Raw genomic sequence first — 24,250 nt, 5'->3', positions numbered from 1 at the left:
CCCTTAGACCATGCTCTGATACCACTTGTAACAACCCAACCCATACACTATCGAAATAAGCGAAATAATTAAAAAAAATATTTTTGTACAGCATAGTGGCGCGGCGCGCCATAAGCCTGCGCGGCGCGCCAAATCAGCCTGTCCAACTTTTTCCTTTTTGCGAAAAAGATCGCCCACTTCCCGACATAATTAGACGAAACGCTTTTAACAACAAGTTCCAATATGTAAAACTAACACGATTCAATCATAAAATAAGTTTTACAAAGCGGGGCCCACATCGACCGTTTTACGAGTTTCATACAAAAGTTTGAGTTTCGACCACATTAAGTTTAAATACCAAACGACACTACGAGCATAGTGTTTGGGGTTAAACTACCCAAGCCTCGGTCAAACTCCAAAAGCTAACCCATCCAAAAAGCGTCCCCCAACAACAAGCGGGATCTCTAATCCAAGATAATGCCCTTACCCTTGTCCACAACCGAACACGCATACCGTATCCATGCTAGCAAACACAATTAGCTTATCGTCACAAATACAAGCTATAACCTCCAATAACCAAGCTAGCATAACAATAGCATTTTTAACTTGAACAAATATAATATGCTTACACTACAACACAATAACCATGGTTAACCAATCAAACGAGGGAATGGTGTTTAAAGACCGTCGGAGTTCACAACAACCATTATTGCACTTAACACTTCGTACACTAACCCCACTGGTGGCATCTTAACACGTCGACACTTCACCCTGGGTGGCATCTTAACACTTCGACACTTCACCCCGAGTGGTGTCTTAACACTTCGACACTTCACTCTTCATTACTTGAGGTGGCATCTTAACACGTCGATACTTCACCTCGAGTGGCGCCTTAACACAACGGCACTTCACCCGTTAATCTCATGGAGTGGCATCTTAGCACGTCGATGCTTCACTCCCGAGTGGCGTCTTAACACATCGACACTTCACTCGTTACGTGAACGTGGTGTCTTAGCACATCGACACTTCACATCTCACGCTACACAAATAAACACATTATATATCTACGCATATAATTATTCCACTCACCTTACGCCTTCGGTGAATCAATAAACCAAGCTTGAAACTTCAAGGTAACGCACCTATTACAAAGTATATATAATCAATCATTTGTTCAAGTTGGTCAAACTCACAACACTCACCGTTACTAGGTCATTTTGACCCATTTGGACACTTAACCCTAAAATTGGGTCAACTCACACCGAAACCCTAACATTAGCCAAGATAGGTTTAAAAACATATTTCAACACAAGGTTTATGCATTAAACACAAACATTAACTAACCTAGGTCCATTTTGACCCGTTTGACCAATTTAAGGTCAACACACCCATTTCGGGTCATCTACTAACCCATACAACGCCCACTTACATATATATAGGTGTGCTAGCAATTTACTAACTAATTTAAGTTCATAAACATCAAACTAACACTTTGAAAACCCTAGTTAGTCATCTTTGAGTCTACATGACCAATTTTACCCAAAACACCCAATTTACTAACAAAGTGGGTTTTAAGTTCACCATTAACCCTAACACTAACCCTTTCACAAAATTAAATTAGGAAATCAAGATTAGAGCATACCACTATGATCAAAACGTAGCTAGAGGATAGATGAACAACTTTAATGCTTACACTTAGACCCGATTCAACCTCCTTCTTCTTTGTTTTGAGCTCTCTCACACTAGAAACCCTTTCTCTTACTAAGATTTAATGGAAGAAGATAAGGTAGATGGAAAATGGAGTAAATGAGGCTCCACTACTGATCTAGGGCCTTAAATTCGGGCCCCCATGTGTAATTACCAAAAAGCCCTCAAAATATCTAATTTAAAAAGAGAAGGGTGAGCTGTCACAGCAAATGGCGCGGCGCGCCATATATCTGCGTGGCGCGCAGATCCCCCAGATCAGAATCTTTTTCCTTTTGAATATCTACAACAAAACCCCACTTCAAGTATCTTAATTACACTTATGTACACTACAAATAATCGGGTCTTATGTGTTCGCTGAGTGGGTACAGCTATTTCTGCAGGCAAGACTGCTTTTGAACCATATACCAGACTGATGGTGTCTCTCCAGTGCTATTCTTTGGTGTCATGCGGTGCACTTAAAGGACCTTAGGAAGTTAATCCACACATCCTCTTCGTTGCTTTCATAACCTCGCCTTGATCGCAAGGGCTATATCCCTATTGGTGACTTCGCATTGTCCATTGGCTTACGGGTGCGTGATCGACGTGAAGCTTTGTTTTATGTTCAGCCCTCGACACCAACCGCGAAAAGGTTCTCCTTCGAATTGTGTCCCATTATTGCTTACTATTTCATTTAGGATGCCAAACTGGCAAACAATACTTTCCCAGAAGAAATCTCTTATCTTCTTGATCGTGATTTTGTTTAGTGGCTTTGCTTCGACCCACTTAGTGAAAAAGTCTATTGCAACAACTAAGTAATCAGCGCTACCAGACCCAGCGGGGAACAGTCCCACTATATCGATAGCCCATTTGCAGAAGGGTCATGGTGATGTTATGGGGATCATTGGGTGGCGCGGAGCTTTACTAATTAGAGCATGCAATTGACATTCTTGGCATACCCGTATCCTTTCTGCCGCATCGTTGTACATGAAAGGCCAGTAATAACCCAACCTTTTAATTTTCTTTGACACCGTTCGGAAACCAGAGTGCAAAGCGCAAGCTCCTGAGTGAACTTCATATATGATCCTTTCGGCTTGCTTGGGGCCAACACAATGGAAACTTGGTCCAAAGTATGATTTCTTGTAGAGCACATCATCGTGCAACTCATACATTGGCGTTTTGACTCTTATCTTTTTGGCTTCCTTATCATCTTAGGGCAGTGTACATGTTTTCCGGAATCCAATTATGTTGGTCATCCAGCAATGCTCATCCTCTTCCACAACGGCATCTAGTTGATTGGGTTCAATGGATTTCTTGAAGATTTTCTCAACCAAAATTTTCTTCTCAAGATGATTGAATGTCAGTACAGCCAGTTTACTTAGCACATCCGCTTGATTGTTTTGGCTTCGAGGTATCTGGCTTATATGAAACTCGTCAAACTCGCTGACCAATGATCGTGCCAAAGCCAAGTATGCACGCATCCCTTCATCGTGCACATCGAAGGTGCCATTAATCTGGTTGGCAACTAATTGTGAATCAACGCATGTCTGGAATCCGTTGACTCCAATCTCTTTGGCCAATCTAAATCCTGCTAGCAGGGCTTCATACTCTGCTTCATTGTTCGTAGCTTTAAAGTTAAATCTTAGTGCATAAGTGTGTTCCTCCTTGTCGGGCCCTGTGAGCAACAAACCCGCTCCTGCTCCTTCCGAACCACTCGCACCGTCAGTGTACAACTCCCAAAGCTCGGTCTTTTGTGTTGTAACGTTTTCCAAGTCAGAGTGTGTTTGATAAAACTGAATGATTTAGCACTGAATAATTCAGAATTCTGAATCATTCAAATGCTCTGAATGAGTATCGTTCTGAATGAAAATTCACTATTTGATAAAAGTTCTGAATCAACACTCTGGATGACACAAAATTACCACATTAACCTTATCTATAAATACATTCGTAATTCATAAAATGATATTAAAAGAAAACATAAGGCAATACTCCTTAAACAACAATAATATCTAAACATTCATAACACACTAGTAAAAAAAAAACAACAGCAATACCCATTAAAATTTCCAAAACTTTAATTACCTTATAATTTATGTGTAATTTTATATGAGCTTGAAGAGTAGGTTCATTAGTGAACACTTTGCTATCAACCAAAAATTAAAATTAAAGCACTTTAACATCAAATCTCCACCAAATTGCAATCTTGCTGTAACTAGTTAGGCAAACAGGAAATAAAATACTCTGGAGAGCCCTATTTGAAGTCGCTGGAATTATAATTATAAATAAAAAAGACATAAGAACAGAGTTTAAACCGTAAATTTTATTGTTATAAGAAATCCCTAAAATCATGTAATAAAGATATAGCTTTGTATGGATTGTTGGTATGTTTACGTTTGGTTAATTTTGGTAGAAACAAGATATATTGATAATGAAGATAAACAAGGATTTTATAATATAAAAAAAAAAATCAAACGTGGTTGAAGTTTTATTGGTGAGGAAGATGATAAAAAAAGGATTTTAAAGTTGAAGTTTATTGATGATAAAGATGATATTACCTGGTGGAATAGAGCTGCAGATGGTTGAAGAGGTGGGAAGACAATGAAAAATAAAAGGGTAGTGAGGGAAATATGTAATACCCCGTCAGAATCCACTAACGGAGTATTAACTCCTGGTCCCACAGTTTAGCGGTCACGCCATCTATATGAGACGTTTCCGAAAAGTATTCGCATTAATCATTAAAACAAAGTCATTTATTAAAGAAAATGTAACTGGAAACATTTGAAGTCAATGACTAATGTAAATGAACCCAAACATCTTAAAATAAAAAACTGTTTAAATGCGAATATTTATTCTTGAAATGAACATGATAAACATGCTGGACGCCGTCCAGTTCTAGCAGCATACAACATATAACTTCAATTACGCGGAAGCACTAGCTCTATGTACCTGAGATGAAACATGCAAAACGTCAACGAAAAATGTTGAGTGAATCTACAGGTTTAGTAAATCATTTCTTAAGTTAGGCCACAAGATTTTTCTTAGAAAACATCATAGGAAAAGTATACATTATCATGAGCACTTGATTATAAAGCTTTAACCTTTGCGTGAGCTGAGCACACGTCTTAGTTTACCCTATCCTGGCGATACACCGATCAAGTGTACGAGTAACAACTACATAAGCACCTGTTTATGTTGCGATAAGGTTTGTCAAACCTAACGGTACCTTCCCTATAAGTCGAGCTTACAAAGTAACTAATATAATCAAGCTAAGAGATTTTTGATCTGAACTCAAATGTATATTCTTAATAAGTTACTTGTGCCAAACATGTAAAACATTTGTAAAAAGCATGCATCTCATCCCTGTAAAAACATAGTAGGGACTGTAGACTCACCTTAGCAAAAGCACTCGTAAAGATCTTAGCAAATCGTACTGTTGTCGAAACTCTCGACTGAACAACGCAACCTAATCAAGTAAATCATCTTAAGTATACACTAATAGTTCAAACTTCATCAACCCATAGTGTACGCAAAGTCCTAGTGCTCAGACTGACTCAACGAACAAGTAAAAGTCAACTAATAAGCAAGTCAACCAAAGTCAACCAAAGTCAAACCAAAAGTCAACTCAGTCAAAGTCATCAACTAAAGTCAAACATCTCAGTAGGTCATGAAAACATGGTCAACAAGTCAAACCTAGGTCAAGTATCACTTTACAAGTCATAGTTAAGCATATTGCACTTTTGCACCTTAAAGCAAGCCTTAGAAATTCGTACGTCGTAGAAAGATCCAACTATAGCTCATAGCACATAAATAATTAAATCATGAACAACTCCAGATCATAACTACACTTAAAATCGATTCCAAAAAGTCCGGCCAAAGCCTCATACGATAATTAAAAGTCCAATATCAGAAAGGATCAAGTGTGAGTTCATTACAGAAATTTCTGCTCGCGCGTCAATTTTTAAACATTTTTCAAAAAATATAGAAAATAGATTTTTACGAACGGAAAATTGGTGTCATCTTAAAACATCCCAAAGTTTTAGTGATAAAATAATCAGAAGTATTGCTTTAGCCAATTTTTACAGTTTCTCAAAACATTACAGACTCATCAGTTTTTGACCATCAATCGGACACATCACAAAGACGAGCATATATCTCATGGCAATTCACGTTCTCGTAAGTTCGTATACAAATGAAATATGTCAAGGAACTCCTAGAATAACATATTCCAGAAGATCAAAGTCTAAATCAATTCCTAGTTCATTCTAGAAATTTTTATGTGAACTTAAGAACTGATTCAGCATACTTTACTAATCAAATCTTCGTTTTATCATATCGGGAGCATTACATAACCTTTTGACGCAAATCTTTAGTCCAAATTGCATAAATTTTCACAAGGAATACAGTAGCATACTTTTCATAAGCTAAAACACAAAGCATGCAACTCATAAAATTCGGATTACGCATAAAACATAGTGAAATCTTCGATTAATCACATCTTAAGCATACGATAACGAAATCAAGCAAAATCGGAGTCTAAAATTAATAACTTTTCGATATCTTTCTATTTAAACACATTACAATATCAGATCTCATACTAATTTAATTATATCAACAAGAAACAAATTCGTTTTTCGAACATACAACGTTAATTACGCAATCAATCAACAATTAACTACATCAATCACCATTAATTGAGCATTGATTACACTATGTAATTGAACAAAAAACTGAATTAATGAAATAAGGGTTACTAGTTATACCTCAAACGATTAAATTGAGCACACTAACGCGTAGAGAACGACACAAGTAACAACGTTCGTGTTCAAACCTTCTTCAAATTTTGAGTTTTGAATGTGTGTGTGTGTGTGTGTGTGGAGGCTGACGGCTAAAGGAGGGAGGGAGAGGGAGAGAATGCCGATTGTATGTGTGTGTATTATGAGGGTTTCTAGTCTAGTTTCTCCCTTAAATACATTAGGGCCTAATTAGAGTCCATCATTAGCAAGTAAAGGTCCAAAATACAAACACAAGGGGCCCACTAGGGGGGGTTCGGCTGATTGGCCTTCTTATGGGGGCTCGGGCTCAATTTTGCTTCATTACTCGTACGCGCATGGTCCGTTTCGAGTGCCGTTAACCGTACCGGGTCTTCGGAACGTTAACTAGTCGTTGAAACGCAATCACCGAGTTTAATTCATTAAATAAATAATAAATTAAAAATAATTTTCTTAAAGTCAATAATTATCGAAAATAATTATTGTGTCGTTTTTCTGAGTTCCGTAAACTGAAAAGCTTTCTAGAAGATAAACTTAATCGTAACGTTTTCTAGTTATTTTGCTAACCTAAATAAGTTCGTAAATTAATATAGCATATTAATTCAAACATTTCTCTAATAAGTATGTATTTAATTCTATTAAACACACAAATCTAAGTAACCACCGTTAAATACTTAACGGACAATTAATGATAGTAAACGGAAAAAGTCGGGTTGTTACATTACCAACCTGTTATGAAAAATTTCGTCCCAAAATTTTAGTGGTCATCCGCCGTAGTTGTCTCCTCGAAAAACAGTTGTGGATACTTAAGTCTCATCTGATCTTCACGCTCCCACGTGAATTCTGGTCCTCTACGGGCATTCCATCTAACCTTAACCAGTGGAATTCTGCTTTGCTTTAGTTGCTTAACTTCGTGACCCATAATCTCAGCAGGCTATTCAATGAAATTAAGCTTAGGATCAACTTGCACTTCGTCTAAAGGAATCACCAAACTTTCATCTGATAAGCACCTCTTCAAATTGGAAACATGAAAAGTATCGTGAATCTCGCTAAGTTCCTGCGGTAATTTCAATCTATACTCTACCGGTCCAATTCGTTCGGTAATCTCAAACGGTCCAATATACCTCGGACTTAACTTTCCTCTCTTACCAAAGCGCACTACACCCTTCCAGGGTGACACTTTGAGCATAACCTTGTCTCCAACCTGAAATTCCAAATCTTTCCTTTTAAGATCTGCATAGCTCTTTTGACGATCTCGTGCTATTTTCATTCTTTCTCGAATCTGCACGATTTTCTCAGTCGTTTCATGTACAATCTCAGGACCAGTTAACTGACTATCTCCTAACTCAGTCCAACATATAGGTGATCTGTACTTTCTGCCATACAGTGCTTCAAAAGGCGCTGCCTTTATACTCACGTGGTAACTATTGTTATAGGAAAACTCTACTAACGGTAGATGTCTATCCCATCCAATTCCAAAATCAATCACACACGCTCTTAACATGTCTTCTAGTGTCTGAATCATCCTCTCACTTTGCCCATCAGTCTGTGGATAATAGGCTGTACTCATGTCTAAACGAGTTCCCATGGCATCTTGCAAAGCTTGCCAAAATCTAGATGTAAATCTACTATCTCTGTCAGAAATAATACATAGCGGCACTCCATGTCGTGAAACTACTTCCTTTATGTAGATCTGTGCCAACCTCTCCATCTTATCCGTTTCTTTAATCGGTAGAAAATGAGCAGACTTCATAAGACGATCAACGATAACCCAAATCGTATCATAACCTCCTACCGTTTTAGGCAACTTAGTGATAAAATCCATTGTAATATTCTCCCACTTCCATTGGGGAATCTCTGGTTGTGTCAACAAACCTGACGGTTTCTGATGCTCTGCCTTAACTTTAGCACAAGTCAAGCACTTACCAACATAGGTAGCGATTTCAGCTTTCATATTAGGCCACCAATACAGTGCCTTAAGATCTTGGTACATCTTGTCGGATCCAGGGTTAATAGAATATCTTGTCTTGTGTGCCTCTTCTAGCACTAGTTCCCTTAATCCGCCAAACTTCGGTACCCATATTCTGTCGATAAAATACCGGGTTCCATCGTCTCGAGTAACAAACTTCTTATCAATTCCTCGAAGTGATTTGGTAGCAACGTTCTCTTCTTTCAATGCCTCTAGCTGTGTGTCACATATCTGAGAAGTAAGGTTCCTTTGAATATTCAAGTTCAATGCTCTAACTCGAATAGGCTTAACTCTCTCCTTCCTACTCAAAGCATCTGCCACTACATTAGCCTTACCGGGATGGTAGCTAATGTCGCAATCGTAATCGTTCAATAATTCGATCCAACGTTTCTGTCTCATATTAAGCTGTTTCTGATCGAAAATATGCTGCAAACTCTTGTGATCAGTGAATATAGTGAACTTAGTACCATACAAATAGTGTCTCTACATCTTCAGTGCAAAAACTACAACATCAAGTTCTAGATCGTGAGTCGTATAGTTCAACTCATGTATCTTCAATTGTCGGGATGCATATGCAATCACTTTCTTACGTTGTATCAACACGCAATCAAAACCTTGCCGTGAAGCATCGCAGTAAACTATGAAATCCTCGGTTCCTTAGGTTAAAGACAAAATCAGTGCAGTCATTAACTTCTCTTTTAACAACTGAAATGCAGCTTCATGCAACTCTGTCCATTCATACTTCTTACCCTTGTAAGTCAATGCTGTTAACGGTCGGGCAATAGTAGAAAATCCCTCAATGAATCTTCTATAGTAACCAGCAAGACCTAAAAATTGTCGTATCTGCATTGGCGACTTAGGAGTCTCCCATTTCTTTAGTGTCTCTATCTTTGCAGGATCAACTTGGATACCATTGACTCTTACGATATGACCCAAAAATTGCACTTCTCGCAACCAAAAGTCACATTTCAAAAATTTCGCGTGCAACTGCTCTTTCTTGAGCATCTCTAGTAACAAACAGAGATGTTGCTCATGTTCTTTCTCATTTTTAGAATATACCAATATATCATTGATAAATACTATAAGAAACTTGTTCAGATATGGCTTACACACACGGTTCATGAGATCCATGAACACAGCCAGTGCGTTCGTCAATCCAAACGGCATTACGAGAAATTCATGATGACGATAGCGTGTCCTGAACGCTGTCTTCGATATATATGCTTCCTTCACTCTCATTTGATGATAACCTGACCTTAGATCGATCTTAGAATAGCATGCCGATCCTTGCAATTGATCAAACAAGTCATCAATCCTCGGCAACGGATATCTATTCTTGATAGTCAACTTATTCAACTCCTTATAATCAATACAGAGTCTCATAGATCCATCCTTCTTCTTCACAAACAGTACTGGAGCTCCCCATGGTGACGAGCTCAGTCGAATGAATCCTTTATCTAAAAGCTCTTGCAGTTGACTAGATAACTCTTGTAGTTCGGGTGGTGCAAGTCTATACGGTGCACGCACTACTGGTGCCGCTCCAGGAACTAAATCAATCTGGAACTCTACATCTCTAGGCGCAGGTAATCTGGGTAACTCATCTGGAAACACATCTGGAAATTCTCTAACAATGGGCACATCTTCGAGTTTCTTGCCTTCAGATTCAGTTTTGGTTACGTAAACCATCATAGCAAGACAACCCTTTCTCACGTATTTCTGCATCTTCAAACAGTTGATGAAATGTAACGGCGTATTTCTTCGCTCCCCATACACCATTAAAGGTTCACCTTCAATAACAGGAATACGAATCGCTTTCTGATGACAAACAATGTCGGCTCTATTCTCGGCTAACCAGTCCATTCCAACCACAAGGTCAAAACTTCCTAGTTTAATCGGTATCACATCTATCTTAAACGACATTCCAGCCAAAGTCAAAGTACAATCACGGTAAACCTTATCAGCACTCATTAGATTACCATTTCCTAGCTCTATAGAATATAAGTTTTCTAATGACGATACAGCATTCTTAAGATTATGGCAAAAAACTCTAGACACAAAGCTTCTATCAGCTCCGGAATCGAAAAGTACATAAACATGTTGATTACTGAGAAGAAACATACCCGTGACTAGCTTAGGATCATCACAAGCTTCGCTGGAGTTAATGTTGAAAGCCCTTCCTCTTGCAGGTTCATTAGTCTTACTAGCAGTTGGGCAATCCTTCCGGAAATGACCTTCTTTTCCACACTCATAGCACACATTCGTACCAGATTTACACTCGGTAGCCAAATGTCCACTCTTATTGCACTTATCACACCTTTTCAAACTGTGAAGACCCGTCCTAATCCATCCGGACGAAGTCCATATCGATTATAAACGATTCACAACAGTTGATTACATCGCGAGGTACTTGACCTCTATATGATACATTTTACAAATATTGCATTCGTTTTTTGAAAAGACAATCTTTCATTACATCGAAAGTTGACGGCATGCATACCATTTCATAATATGTCTAACTATAAATGACTTAATGATAATCTTCATGAACTCAATGACTCGAATGCAACGTCTTTTGAAATATGCCATGAATGACTCCAAGTAACATTCCTAAAACGAGCAAATGCACAGCGGAAGATTTCTTTCGTACCTGAGAATAAACATGCTTTAAAGTGTCAACCAAAAGGTTGGTGAGTTCATTAGTTTAACAAAAATAATCATTTCCATTATTTTAATAGAGCACAAGATTTTCATATTTCCATTTCTCATAAACATACGTCCCATGCATAGAGACAAAAATATCATTCATATGGATTGAACACCTGGTAACCGACATTCACAATATGCATATAAGAATATCCCCATCATTCCGGGATCCTCCTTCGGACATGATATAAATTTCGAAGTACTAAAGCATCCGGTACTTTGGATGGGGCTTGTTGGGCCCGATAGATCTATCTTTAGAGTTCGCATCAATTAGGGTGTCTGTTCCCTAATTCTTAGATTACCAGACTTAATAAAAATGGGCATATTCGATTTCGATAATTCAACCATAGAATGTAGTTTCATGTACTTGTGTCTATTTTGTAAAACATTTATAAAAGCAGCGCATGTATTCTCAGTCCCAAAAATATATATTGCAAAATCATTTAAAAGGGGAGCAAATGAAACTCATCTTACTGTATTTTTGTAGTAAAAATACATATGACGACATTGAACAAGTGTAGGGTTGACCTCGGATTCACGAACCTATATCATGTATATATATTAACACATTATAATAGTAGTCGAATAAATATATGTATTTTTAGTAGTGATATAATTGTTATATTAATTATAGATTATATTAATAATGTAGTTATATTATATATTTTAAATAATTAATATTTATTATTAACTTATCATAATAAGTTTTTAATATTATGATATAGTAATTGCTTATTAGAATATTTTGATAAATAATTTATATATAACAAATATATCTTTTATAAAAATATTTTAATGTTATATATGTATTAATATTTATAATATACTTTAATTAATATTATATCAATGTTTTATAATGTATTTATAATATATCTTATATAAACGTATTTATGTATTATATAAATATTTATATACATAATATTGATAATATTATTTATACATTTATATAATATTAACATATTGAAATATAATAATATGTAATGTATTTTGTAAAATTTTTATATGTAAATTTTGATAATAACTATAATAATAATTAATAATAACAATAATAATAATAATGACAATAATAATATTAAATAATAATAATAATAATAATAATAATAATTATTATTATTATTATTATTATTAATAATACTTATAATTATACCTAATATATACAAGATCACACGTTTTTTTTGTATCTCCCAGAAACAGATCGAGATGGCAAGAGTAACAACGCAGAAAGAATCATGGTTCAGGGTTTTCGGTTCTTCAATCGATCAATCGATTAATCATCGGAGTATAACAGATCTTCTATTCATCACCATCATCGTTCAATCATTCTCATCTGCCCTAATCCGTTAATCGTCATCATCCTCAATCGATTAAGAAATCAATTCATCAATTAATCGAGTAAGTAATTCAGTTCATTGACATTCTCTTAAATCCTTCATCTCTCTCTCTCTCTATATATATATATATATATATATATATATATATCTGTATTTTTTTTTCTTTTTTTTTATTTGGATCAAACCTAAATAGTAATACATGGTGTTCTTGGTGGTTGTTGATTTAGTGTAACAACAATAATGATCTCATTTGCTCCTCATTCGTTCAGAAGCAAGGACAAACAGCAACAATTAATTACAATTTTTGGAGATGACTGTTATAGTTTGGTTCTTTGCTTCAACATGTAACTGGAAGTGATACATGTATCGAGCAATTTCAATTTGGTTTACCACGATTAGTATTTGTGAGGTTTGATTATGATGATGTTTGTTTTGGTCTAAAGAAAACAGAAGCATCAGTAGGTATCAACATAGGTGGTGACTTGCTTCAATTAGGAATGGTGATCAGTTTTAGTTGAAAATCGAAACAGAATATTGATCAGGTATGGATTTTTGTTATAGTTCTTGTTAATAATGATAAATATAGATGATGGTGTTTAAGAATGGCTTGATGTTTTGTTCTAATTATAAACAGAATACGTACCCCAATCGTTTGAAATGGTTTCAGTTATGTTTGCAGGTTACACAGAAGCGTAAATGATAACGGCAGTAGCAGGTAATAAACAGTCAACTGAGTTGGTTTTGGTTTTGGTATTGTTTGAGTAAGAAGTATAGCAATAAATTGATTTGCAGCAGAATATAATATGTTTAAGTGTGGTTTTGATAATAGGTTTATAAAAGAGACGATAGTGTTAATTATCCTGAGTTTGTTCTCGATTGACAATAATAAATAGCAGCCGTAGATACAAAGTGAAGATAATGTTAAGTAATTATAGGTAGTGTGTGGGGTTCGAATAGAATAGAAACAGAAAGAAGGACTGCAGTTGCAGTAGTAGTGTAGTAGTGATGATAGTTTACGACAGTTTACACAGAAACAAGTGGTTGTTTTGGTGGTGGTTTCGAACGGGAGACTAGTAGCAGCAGCATGAGGAAGATGATGATCGAAGTGGTGGTGTTTAATGGTTTGAGGTGATGGTCAATGGTTGATAACCGGTGGTTAATGGGTTGTAGGAGGGATATGTGATTTATGGTGATCGGATAGTAGAAGGAAGGAATAAATGGGGTTGTTATGGTTCTCAGATAGTGGTGATTGGTGATCAATGAAGATGGCTAGCCGATGGTGATTTACGTGATGAAGAATGTTTTTCCTTGAAGTGATAAATACAATTGATTTCTCAAATATGTAATTGTGTATGGATATTTAATATAGAGAGTTGATTTAATTGTTTGGTAAACAAAATAGTACAGCCACAATAATATTCTAATTCACCTACTAAAGGAAATGTATGTGGTCTTGTTATAGATGTTAATCACGTAAAGCATAAATTTAATATTATATAATTGATCAACATGTTTGTCTTAGGCTAGTGATTGACAATAAGCTCAATCAGTGACAGGAAAGAAAAAAAATCAAAATAGATAAAGATGTGTAATGGAATTTGGATTTTTAATTGAAATTGAATTGATTCTTGTAACCAATTTTAGAGACACAATCAAATAAAAAAAAATCAATGTTTGAAAGAAAACAGATTCATATATTTATATGTATATTATTTGTGTATATGATTAATCTCATTGTTTAATAAATATAACTATAATAGTAATACTATTACTATTAATAATAATAATAATAATAATAACAAATAATAATATAGATAATAATTGTTATAAATATGATAATAATAATAATATTATTTATGATAATAAAAAATATTTTATTCTATTTATAATAATAATGATAACTATAATGATTTTTGGTAATAATAATTTTGAAAATAATAATTATTATGATAATGACTAAATCATAATTTTATTACTAAGTATAATAATAATGATATATATGATGATAACAATAATTTTTAGTAACAATAATATTATAGCAACTTAAATGTATAAACTTTCATATCTATATACATTACATTTGGTAATACTAATAATACTGATATTAAGATTAATATTAATTATACCGAGGTAATATTAGTATAATAACTGTATCTTGACTTGTTTAAATAACCATCAAGCGTTGCAATCGATTATTAGATGAATTCGAAACCAATATATATATACATTCAATATACTTTATATATATATATATATATATATATATATATATATATATATATATATATATATATATATATATATATATATATATATAGTTATGTTTCAAATAATAATTATTATATATTATTTTATTTTACATTATTAATTCTAACAAATAAGTGGTATATCAATATTTCCAATTAATATATATATACATATAATTATATATATATATATATATATATATATATATATATATATATATATATATATATATATATATCTACAATTAATTGTTCGTGAATCATCGGGAGTAGTCAAAGGTCAAATGAATACATAAACACAGTTCACAGTTTTTGAGATTTTAACATTACAGACTTTGCTTATCGTGTCGAAATCATAATAAAATTAAGTTTAAATTTAGTCGGAAATTCCCGGGTCATCACACAAACAATCCCCCGGATGATGCCTATTACACTTAGCACACAACGGTAACTTTCCCTTATAACCAGATTTAGCATTTGAGGTTGCAGCATTACTTTTAGTAGTATCTTGTTTCTTAAAGGGCTGCTGACTGTAATTCTTCCCTGAGTTATTGTTATTGTTCCATTTCCTCTTATTATCATGAGTTTTTGACTCAATTGAGGCAGGAGCTTTTCCTCGCTGTTCAACTTGATCGATTAGCTCACTAGCCATCTTGACAACTTCTTGTATAGTTCTCAGCTTCGAAGTAGTTACACCACTTTGAATATTCTCGGTCAAACCTTTCGCATACAGAGCGATCTTGCGGCGTTCGGGAGTAACCATATGCGGACACATGAGAGCCAACTCAAAGAATCTCTTGTTGTAGCTAGTCAAATCAGTACCCACTAGCTTCAAGTTTTGGAGTTCTCGCTCCATCTTAACAGTTTCAGTGTATGGACAATACTCTCCGATCATCCGTCATTTCAAATCCTCTCATGGAGTCTCAAATGCTTGATCCATACCTACTGATTTGGCATAGGTATTCCAACATGTCAAAGCACCATCAGATAACTTACAAGATGCAAACTTTGTTCTATCCGCATCTCTACAACCACTGATATGGAAAACTGACTCAAGCTTCTCAAACCAACGAGTCAAACCAACTGGACCTTCGGTGCCATTAAACGAGTGTGGTTCACAACTCAAGAAAGTCTTGTACGTACACCCTACTTGTCCTTTGTTTTGAGTATTAGTCGCATCTTGGTTTCGCTGATTCGTAGCGTTCACATTGTTACTATTGGTTCCGTTTCGGAGTTCTGCCACAGCCTCGGTTAATCCTTCGGAAATCCACCGACAAACATCAGCTTGGGAAATTAGCTTGGGCGGCATTATCTTTCTGGTCAAGATAACACATTCGGTTAGTGTCAATTAAATCGACATATAAAATATACTAGCAACGGAACGATGCATAGTAACTAATATTAAATCATAGAGATTTTAGTAGCACTAGTGATATGTAATAGCGATACATAGCGTTTAGTAGTAGCAGTAGTAAGAACAATGTACACTAGTAACATCATCACTAATTAGCAATAGTAGTAGCAACACCAAGCATAAATCGTCATTAATAAACCAACACTTAAAGAAATAAGCTTTTCGTTCAATAATCATGCATAACCAACGAAAGTAACATATTCCTCATGTCATAAGTAAAACCACATAAGTAAAGCCACATCTAACAATGTATGTGCGAACATCATATAATAAACAATAATAATCAAATAATGTTTAATAGCGTGGAACAAGTCTAGTCGAGCGATCTCTATTTGCGTTTCTGGAGTTCCTTCAACAAGTACTCGACCATTTTCTCCAAATTTTCGACTCGCAACGTGAGGTCACTAGGGTTGTTGTCATTAGCAGCAGCAGTGGAGGTACTAGGTTTAGAAGTAGACGTAGAAGCGTCATAGGGATGAAAACAGCGACACATCTCAAGTGACTGGTTATCATAGCGAAAACTCTTACAAAAGGGGTTATTGAGTCGAGCAGGTCCTTTTGGTATCCTACGGTGGCCTCTCGGTCCGTAGGGGTTAACATAATCGGGTTTAACAAAAGGCGATTGGGGTGAATCGGGTATATCAGGTTCGGATTCGGATTCGGGTTCCGATTCTTCCTCGGAATCCTCTGCCGGTTCCTTTCCTTTAGGCTCATTCTCATGCTCGGTTTCCATCTCGGGTTCCGATTCAGCATCATCCACAAACTAGAGTATCGTATTCCCTTGCGCTTGCACGATTTTCTCGAATTTCGTGTCAGAGTCGGTAAGAATGATAGGATTAGAAGAAGTCATCTAGCACTCAAAGAAAAACACAAAGTTAGTCACTTAGTAATCATGCCATAATAGATACTTTAACACCCCGTCAAAAATCCCTTTAACGGAATGTTAACTCTGGTCCCAGTGCTTGGCTTGACTTCTACGTAACAGCAATATTCTACAGCGGGAGCAATTAATACCTGAGAATAAAACACGCAAAAAAGATCAACAACAATGTTGAGTGAATCTACAAGTTTTAGGTAAACAATACAGTATGTTTAAGAAATACATTTCAAAAACGGTTATTAGTGAAAGACCACCAAGGTTCAATGTTAAAAGTTAGACAACTCCGTGTCCCATTTCAAAAGTTTGTTGACACTACCATGTCAAGTTTCAATCATTTGTAGACAATACCATGTCAAGTTTCAAATATTCGTAGACAATACCATGTCAAGTTTTATTTCATTTGTTCTTAAACCACAGTTTTAAATAATGTTGTATAGTATCTGAAAAACAGTTATCAGAAATATAGTTTAGTTTCCTTGACCACGAGATTTTACAAGTACAACTCCAAGTTGCGAAACGTTTGCATAATCTATGAGCACCTGAATACTAGCAATGACCCAAGTATAGAATACACTATACCTGCCTTTACCTCATAAAAATGTTATACACTTGTACGAATGTATTACGTTCAAAGTAAATGCACCACAGTTTTTATAGCGGGTGAGGTTGTCAACCTAATGGATCCGTCCATCTAAATTGTGCCTACACCGATGGTATTTAAAGTATTCAAGCTAGAGGCTTTGTGTACAAACTCAATATGCAGATATAGTACTCGTGTCAATACAAAAATCATTTGATAATATAAGTATAACAGCGTGTATTCTCATCCCTGAAAATATGTAAAAAGCGGGACTGTAGACTCACCTTTGAATAAAGCTCGGATTGAAAAGTGGACAATTTACTTGTACGGTTTATAGCCGAGTAATGCAACCTAAGTATATGTATTTATGTTGGTCAATAAATATATCTTAAACAAGTGTGGTTTCATAGTATAAGTTGTCTTATTGCTCGAATCGACGCGTTTCAAAGTAGAAGTCAACATACAGTCAACTAATTCATGCAAGTCAAACAAAGTCAATCGAAGTCAAACCGAAAGTCAAAATTGGTCAAAGTTGTCAACTAAAGTCAACATCAGTAGGTTCATGTCAAATGTTGGTCAACATATCAAACCTAAGTCAAACAACACGTTTTAGATCATAATTGGTCAATTTCACAATTTCAGTTTATCGTTGTGCACAAAGTTCATGTACATGTAGCAAACTTAGCATATTATCTCATAGTACAAAATTCAAGTAAACATGGAAAACTCCAGATCATAATTATACTCAAAATATATTCCAAAAAGTCCGGCCAGGGTCTCATACAATAATTAAAAGTCAGGAATCAGAAGGGGTACATTTGGGGTTCACCAAGTCAGTTTCTGACCGCGCACTGATTTGGTTTTAGCTATAACCGGAGTTAGGAATATGAAATCGATACAAGACCAGTGTCCATAGTTCACAAACAAGTTAAACTAACACATATCAAAAATCGAACAATTTTGGTTTAGCCAATTTGTACATTTTATTCATGCAAATTGAACATTCAGTTTTTCAGCTCAAATCAGAATTTACATAAAGTATGGCCCTATTGTACCCAATGTATAAGGTTTCAGAGATTAATATAAACTAACAATAAGTCACATATCAGGTTAAAATTCATATTCCAGAAGCTTACATTCTCATTCAATAAACACAATCCACAGAGTATAAAACAGAGAGCAAATTACAGATTCGATTCTAGTTTCGCTAGTCACATTCGCACGCGATTAGCCGAAGATATAGATACAATTAGCCTATGATATCTACATGAAAGATGAAGTACTTTTTGTGTAGATTTCTAATATGCAAATCTTTAATCACAGAAGCTAACACATTTTATCATACAAGGTCGTTTTCATGCAAGTGCTGTATAAAACTACTTTTACACTAATTCAAGCATATCTCGGGTTTTACATAAGCAAACGACATGATATCCTAGTGTAAACTGAGTGTTTTTAAATTACCTATCCAATGGTATAAATTTCAAAATCCAATTCGTGGTCTATCAAACCCATATTTCTGATCAATCACAAAAACACAACGTTAATTTCAATTGGCCATAACTTGATCATCCGGAAATGAAATCCAGCGAATCCAAAGCCTAAAATCAATAGTTTTTCGCAAGGAATCTAATTATAATATAATATTATACAATTGAAAAATTAAAATTACTGTACACATCAAATACAAATTCGGTTTTCGCATAAAACAATCAAGACGAGCAATTTATCGCATCTAGTATTCATCAAACATCAAGACTTGAGCAATAGACAACCTAATCCATGAAACCTTAATAACAATCTAATTTTAGAGATTAGAGTTTATGTGTTTATACCTTTGATCACAAAATCGTTTATACAAACGCGTAGAGACCGATGCAAGCAACAACATTGATCAAAGAAGCAAAAACAAGAGATCAAAACTTGATGGAGAATTGTAGGGATAAAGGTATGGGATTATTTGGTGTGTATGGGGCTGCAATCATGGAGCAAGAATGATAGGAAAAAGAATGGGACATGTTCTCTTGTTACTTAGAAATTAAGAGAATATAGTTAGTGTCCTAAACAACCAAAAGTCAACAAACATGGGCCTAAACTAATAGTCAACATGCATTGGCCACTCATGGGACCAAGGATGATGAGGTATGAGGTCATGTCCATGTGTCCTCGGGCTCGGGTCTCGGGCTCGTTTTGTGTAAAAGCTCGTTCGCGCGTGGTTCGTTTCGAGTGCCATTAACCGTACCGAATATCCGGAACGTTAACTAGTCGTTGAAACAAAATCACCGTGTTTAATTCATTAAGTAAATAATAAATTAAATTTCTTTCATAAGTTCAATAATTATTAAGAATAATTATTCTATCGTTTTTCTGAGTTCCGTTAACTGAAAAGTTTTCTAGGCGATTAACTTTAATCGTATCGTTTCTAGTTTAATTCGTCAACCGAATTAAGTTCACTAATTAATATAACATATTAATTCAAGTAATTCACTAAGGATTAAGTACGCATTTAATTACTTTAAATACAAAAAAGTTTCACGTAGCCACTGTTAACTATTCTGGAAAAAAAATTGGCGTATGAAAATTGTATGATTTAACTAACGATCGTCAAGTATTTAACGGAAGTTTTAACAGAAAAACTCGGGTTGTTACAGATACCAAGTAACATAGTAATTTATTTAACTAGGGTTCATGTAACTTAACAAGTCTAAGGTTACAGTCTAGACGCACTAGTTGTCCTAACGTTCGACTCTCTAATGCAGCCTAGTCCTAGGTAACCAATCTGCTCTGATACCAAATGTAATACCCCGTCAGAATCCACTAATGGAGTATTAACTCCTGGTCCCATAGTTTAGCGGTCACGCCCTCTATATGAGACGTTTCCGAAAAATATTCGCATTAATCATTAAAACAAAGTCATTTATTAAAGAAAATGTAACTGGAAACATTTGACGTCAATGACTAATGTAAATGAATGCAAACATCTTAAAAGAAAACTGTTTAAATGCGAATATTTATTCTTGAAATGAACATGATAAACATGCTGGACGCCGTCCAGTTCTAGCAGCATACAGCATATAACTTCAATTAAGCGAAAGCACTAGCTCTATGTACCTGAGATGAAACATGCAAAACGTCAACGAAAAATGTTGAGTGAATCTACAGGTTTAGTAAATCATTTCTTAAGTTAGGCCACAAGATTTTTCTTAGAAAACATCATAGGAAAAGTATACATTATCATGAGCACTTGATTACAAAGCTTTAACCTTTGTGTGAGCCGAGCACACGTCTTAGTTTACCCTATCCTGGCGATACACCGATCAAGTGTACGAGTAACAACTACATAAGCACATGTTTATGTTGCGGTGAGGTTTGTCAAACCTAACGGTACCGTCCCTATAAGTCGAGCTTACAAAGTAACTAATATAATCAAGCTAAGGGATTTTTGATCTGAACTCATATGTATATTCTTAATAAGTTACTTGTGCCAAACACGTAAAACATTTGTAAAAAGCATGCATCTCATCCCTGTAAAAACATAGTAGGGACTGTAGACTCACCTTAGCAAAAGCACTCGTAAAGATCTTAGCAAATCGTACTGTTGTCGAAACTCTCGACTGAACAACGCAACCTAATCAAGTAAATCATCTTAAGTATACACTAATAGGTCAAATTTGTCAACCCATAGTGTACGCAAAGTCCTAGTGCTCAGACTGACTCAACGAACAAATAAAGTCAACTAATCCAAGCAAGTCAACCAAAGTCAAACCAAAAGTCAACTCAGTCAAAGTGGTCAACTAAAGTTAAACATCTCAGCAGGTCATGCAAACATGGTCAACCAGTCAAACCTAGGTCAAGTATCACTTTACAAGTCATAGTTAAGCATATTGCACTTTTGCACCTTAAAGCATGCCTTAGAAATTCGTACGTCGTAGAAAGATCCAACTATAGCTCATAGCACATAAATCATTAAATCATGAAAAACTCCAGATCATAACTAAACTTAAAATAAATTCCAAAAAGTCCGGCCAAAGCCTCATACGATAATTAAAAGTCCAATATCAGAAAGGATCAAGTCTGAGTTCATTACAGAAATTTCTGCTCGCGCGTCAGTTTTTAAACATTTTTAAAAAAATATAGAAAATAGATTTTGATGAACGGCCAATTGGTGTCATCTCAAAACATCTCATAGTTTTAGTGATAAAATAATCAGAAGAATTTCTTTAGCCAATTTGTACAGTTTCTCAAAATATTACAGACTCATCAGTTTTTGACCATCAATCGGACACATCACAAAGACGAGCATATATCTCATGGCAATTCACATTCTCGCAAGTTCGCATACAAATCAAACATGTCAAGGAACACCTAGACTAACATATTCCAGAAAATAAAAGTCTAAATCAATTCCTAGTTCATTCTAGAAATTTTTATGTGAACTTAAAAACTGATTCAGCATACTTTACTAATCAAATCTTCGTTTTATCATATCGGGAGCATTACATAACCTTTCGACGCAAATCTTTAGTCCAAGTTGCATAACTTTTCACAAGGAATACAGTAGCATATTTTTAATAAGCTAAAACACAAAGCATGCAACACAGAAAATTCGAATTACGCATAAAACATAGTGAAATCTTCGATTAATCACATCTTAAGCATACGATAACGAAATCAAGCAAAATCGGAGTCTAAAATTAATAACTTTTTGATATCTTTCTATTTAAACACATTACAAGTTCAGATATCATACCAGTTTAATCAGATCAACAAGAAACAAATTCATTTTTCAAACATACAACGTTAATTACGCAATCAATCAACAATTAACAACATCAATCACCATTAATTGAGCACTAGACTTGATTACACTATGTAATTGAACAAAAAACTGAATTAATGAAATTAGGATTACTTGTTATACCTCAAACGATTAAATTGAGCACACTAACGCGTAGAGAACGACACAAGGAACAACGTTCGTGTACAAACCTTCTTCAAATTTTGAGTTTTGAATGTGTGTGTGTGTGTGGAGGCCGACGGCCAAAGGATGGAGGGAGAGGGAGAGAATGTCGATTGTATGTGTGTGTATTATGAGGGTTTCTAGTCTAGTTTCTCCCTTAAATACATTAGGGCCTAATTAGAGTCCATCGTTAGCAAGTAAATGTCCAAAATACAAACACAAGGGGCCCACTAGGGGGGTTCGGCCGAGTGCCGTTAACCGTACCGGGTCTCCGGAACGTTAACTAGTCGTTGAAACGCAATCACCGAGTTTAATTCATTAAATAAATAATAAATTAAAAATAATTTTCATAAAGTCAAAAATTATCGAAAATAATTATTGTGTCGTTTTTCTGAGTTCCGTAAAATGAAAAGCTTTCTAGACGATAAACTTTATCGTAACGTTTTCTAGTTATTTCGCTAACCGAAATAAGTTCGTAAATTAATATAGCATATTAATTCAAACATTTCTCTAATAAATATGTATTTAATTCTATTAAACACACAAATCTAAGTAACCACCGTTAAATACTTAACGGACAATTAACGATAGTAAACGGAAAAAGTCGGGTTGTTACAAAATATGTAGCCACTGAATGGTATAAAGAGGTTATTAGATATGAACGGTTCAGAGCCTGGTTCAATGTCACCATCCATTCAGTGACCCAAATCAAACGCTTTGAATGCTGACCGATTCAGCACTCAGTGCTGAATGGTCCCATTCAGATGCAATCAAACACACCCTCAGGCGCAATTGGCATGTCATACGTAGTTTCTGCGAGGTAATCTGCTAGTATCTGCCCTTTGACGGCGCTTCTAGCGCACAAGTTGATTTCGTGTTCTCCCAACTCGATCGCCATTTCATTAATCACCCCGATGTTTCTGGCTTATACAGGATTCGTCGAATAGCCAGCAGAATACGTCCAAGTTGGTCATAAGGATGTTGCGCAGCTTGGATTTTGTTTCTTTTATCAAGCCTGCCCCTCTTTATACCTTCTTATCCGGGTAAGTGGAGTTTATCATGATGTAACACCCTAACGATGTCTCGTTCGCTGATTTCTCATCCTCTTTCACCGCGACTGAAGTGCATAGTGCCTGAAGTGGATTTGATTCGAGGGTAGCAATTCCTTGCTTCGTCGAAAATTTTACCAACCCATGAACCATGGATGGTATTGCTCCAAACCTTTGAATGGATATTCTGCCTAGTATGGCGTTATATCTGGAGCGTGCACGCATTACACAGAACTGCACATTTTCAGTGCGCGCCTTAGATTTATCATTATCGTCCCTTAATTCTAGTTTTAGGTCTGGGGTGCCTATAGGCCATGCCGATTCCCCTGAGACCACAGAGAGAGCCATAGTTGAAGGCAGGATGCCTTGCTTCACAGACTCTGGCAATCGTCGGAAACATTGTTCGTACATTATGTCCACGCTGCTACTAGTATCCATGTGTAGACACCTTATCCTGTATCCGGATTCAGGCAAGTAACCTTGAACCATGATAGGTGCGCACGAGCTATTATGCAACCGGATAGCAGGAAAAAAGATTCTCGTAATCTCTCCACCTATCTGGTCAGCTTTGCGCTTTCCATCTTTGCGCGAAGATATAGTGGTCATACTTGCATATGCCTTTCTTCTTTGAGCTAAATTATGGACAGCGCATCGAGAGCTGAGAAGAAAAAATGAGAATGTTAA

Source organism: Rutidosis leptorrhynchoides, chromosome 1 (assembly GCF_046630445.1).
Source record: "Rutidosis leptorrhynchoides isolate AG116_Rl617_1_P2 chromosome 1, CSIRO_AGI_Rlap_v1, whole genome shotgun sequence".
Taxonomy (NCBI): domain Eukaryota; kingdom Viridiplantae; phylum Streptophyta; class Magnoliopsida; order Asterales; family Asteraceae; genus Rutidosis; species Rutidosis leptorrhynchoides.
The sequence above is the reverse complement of the archived record's forward strand: the minus strand, read 5'-3'. Positions refer to the sequence as shown.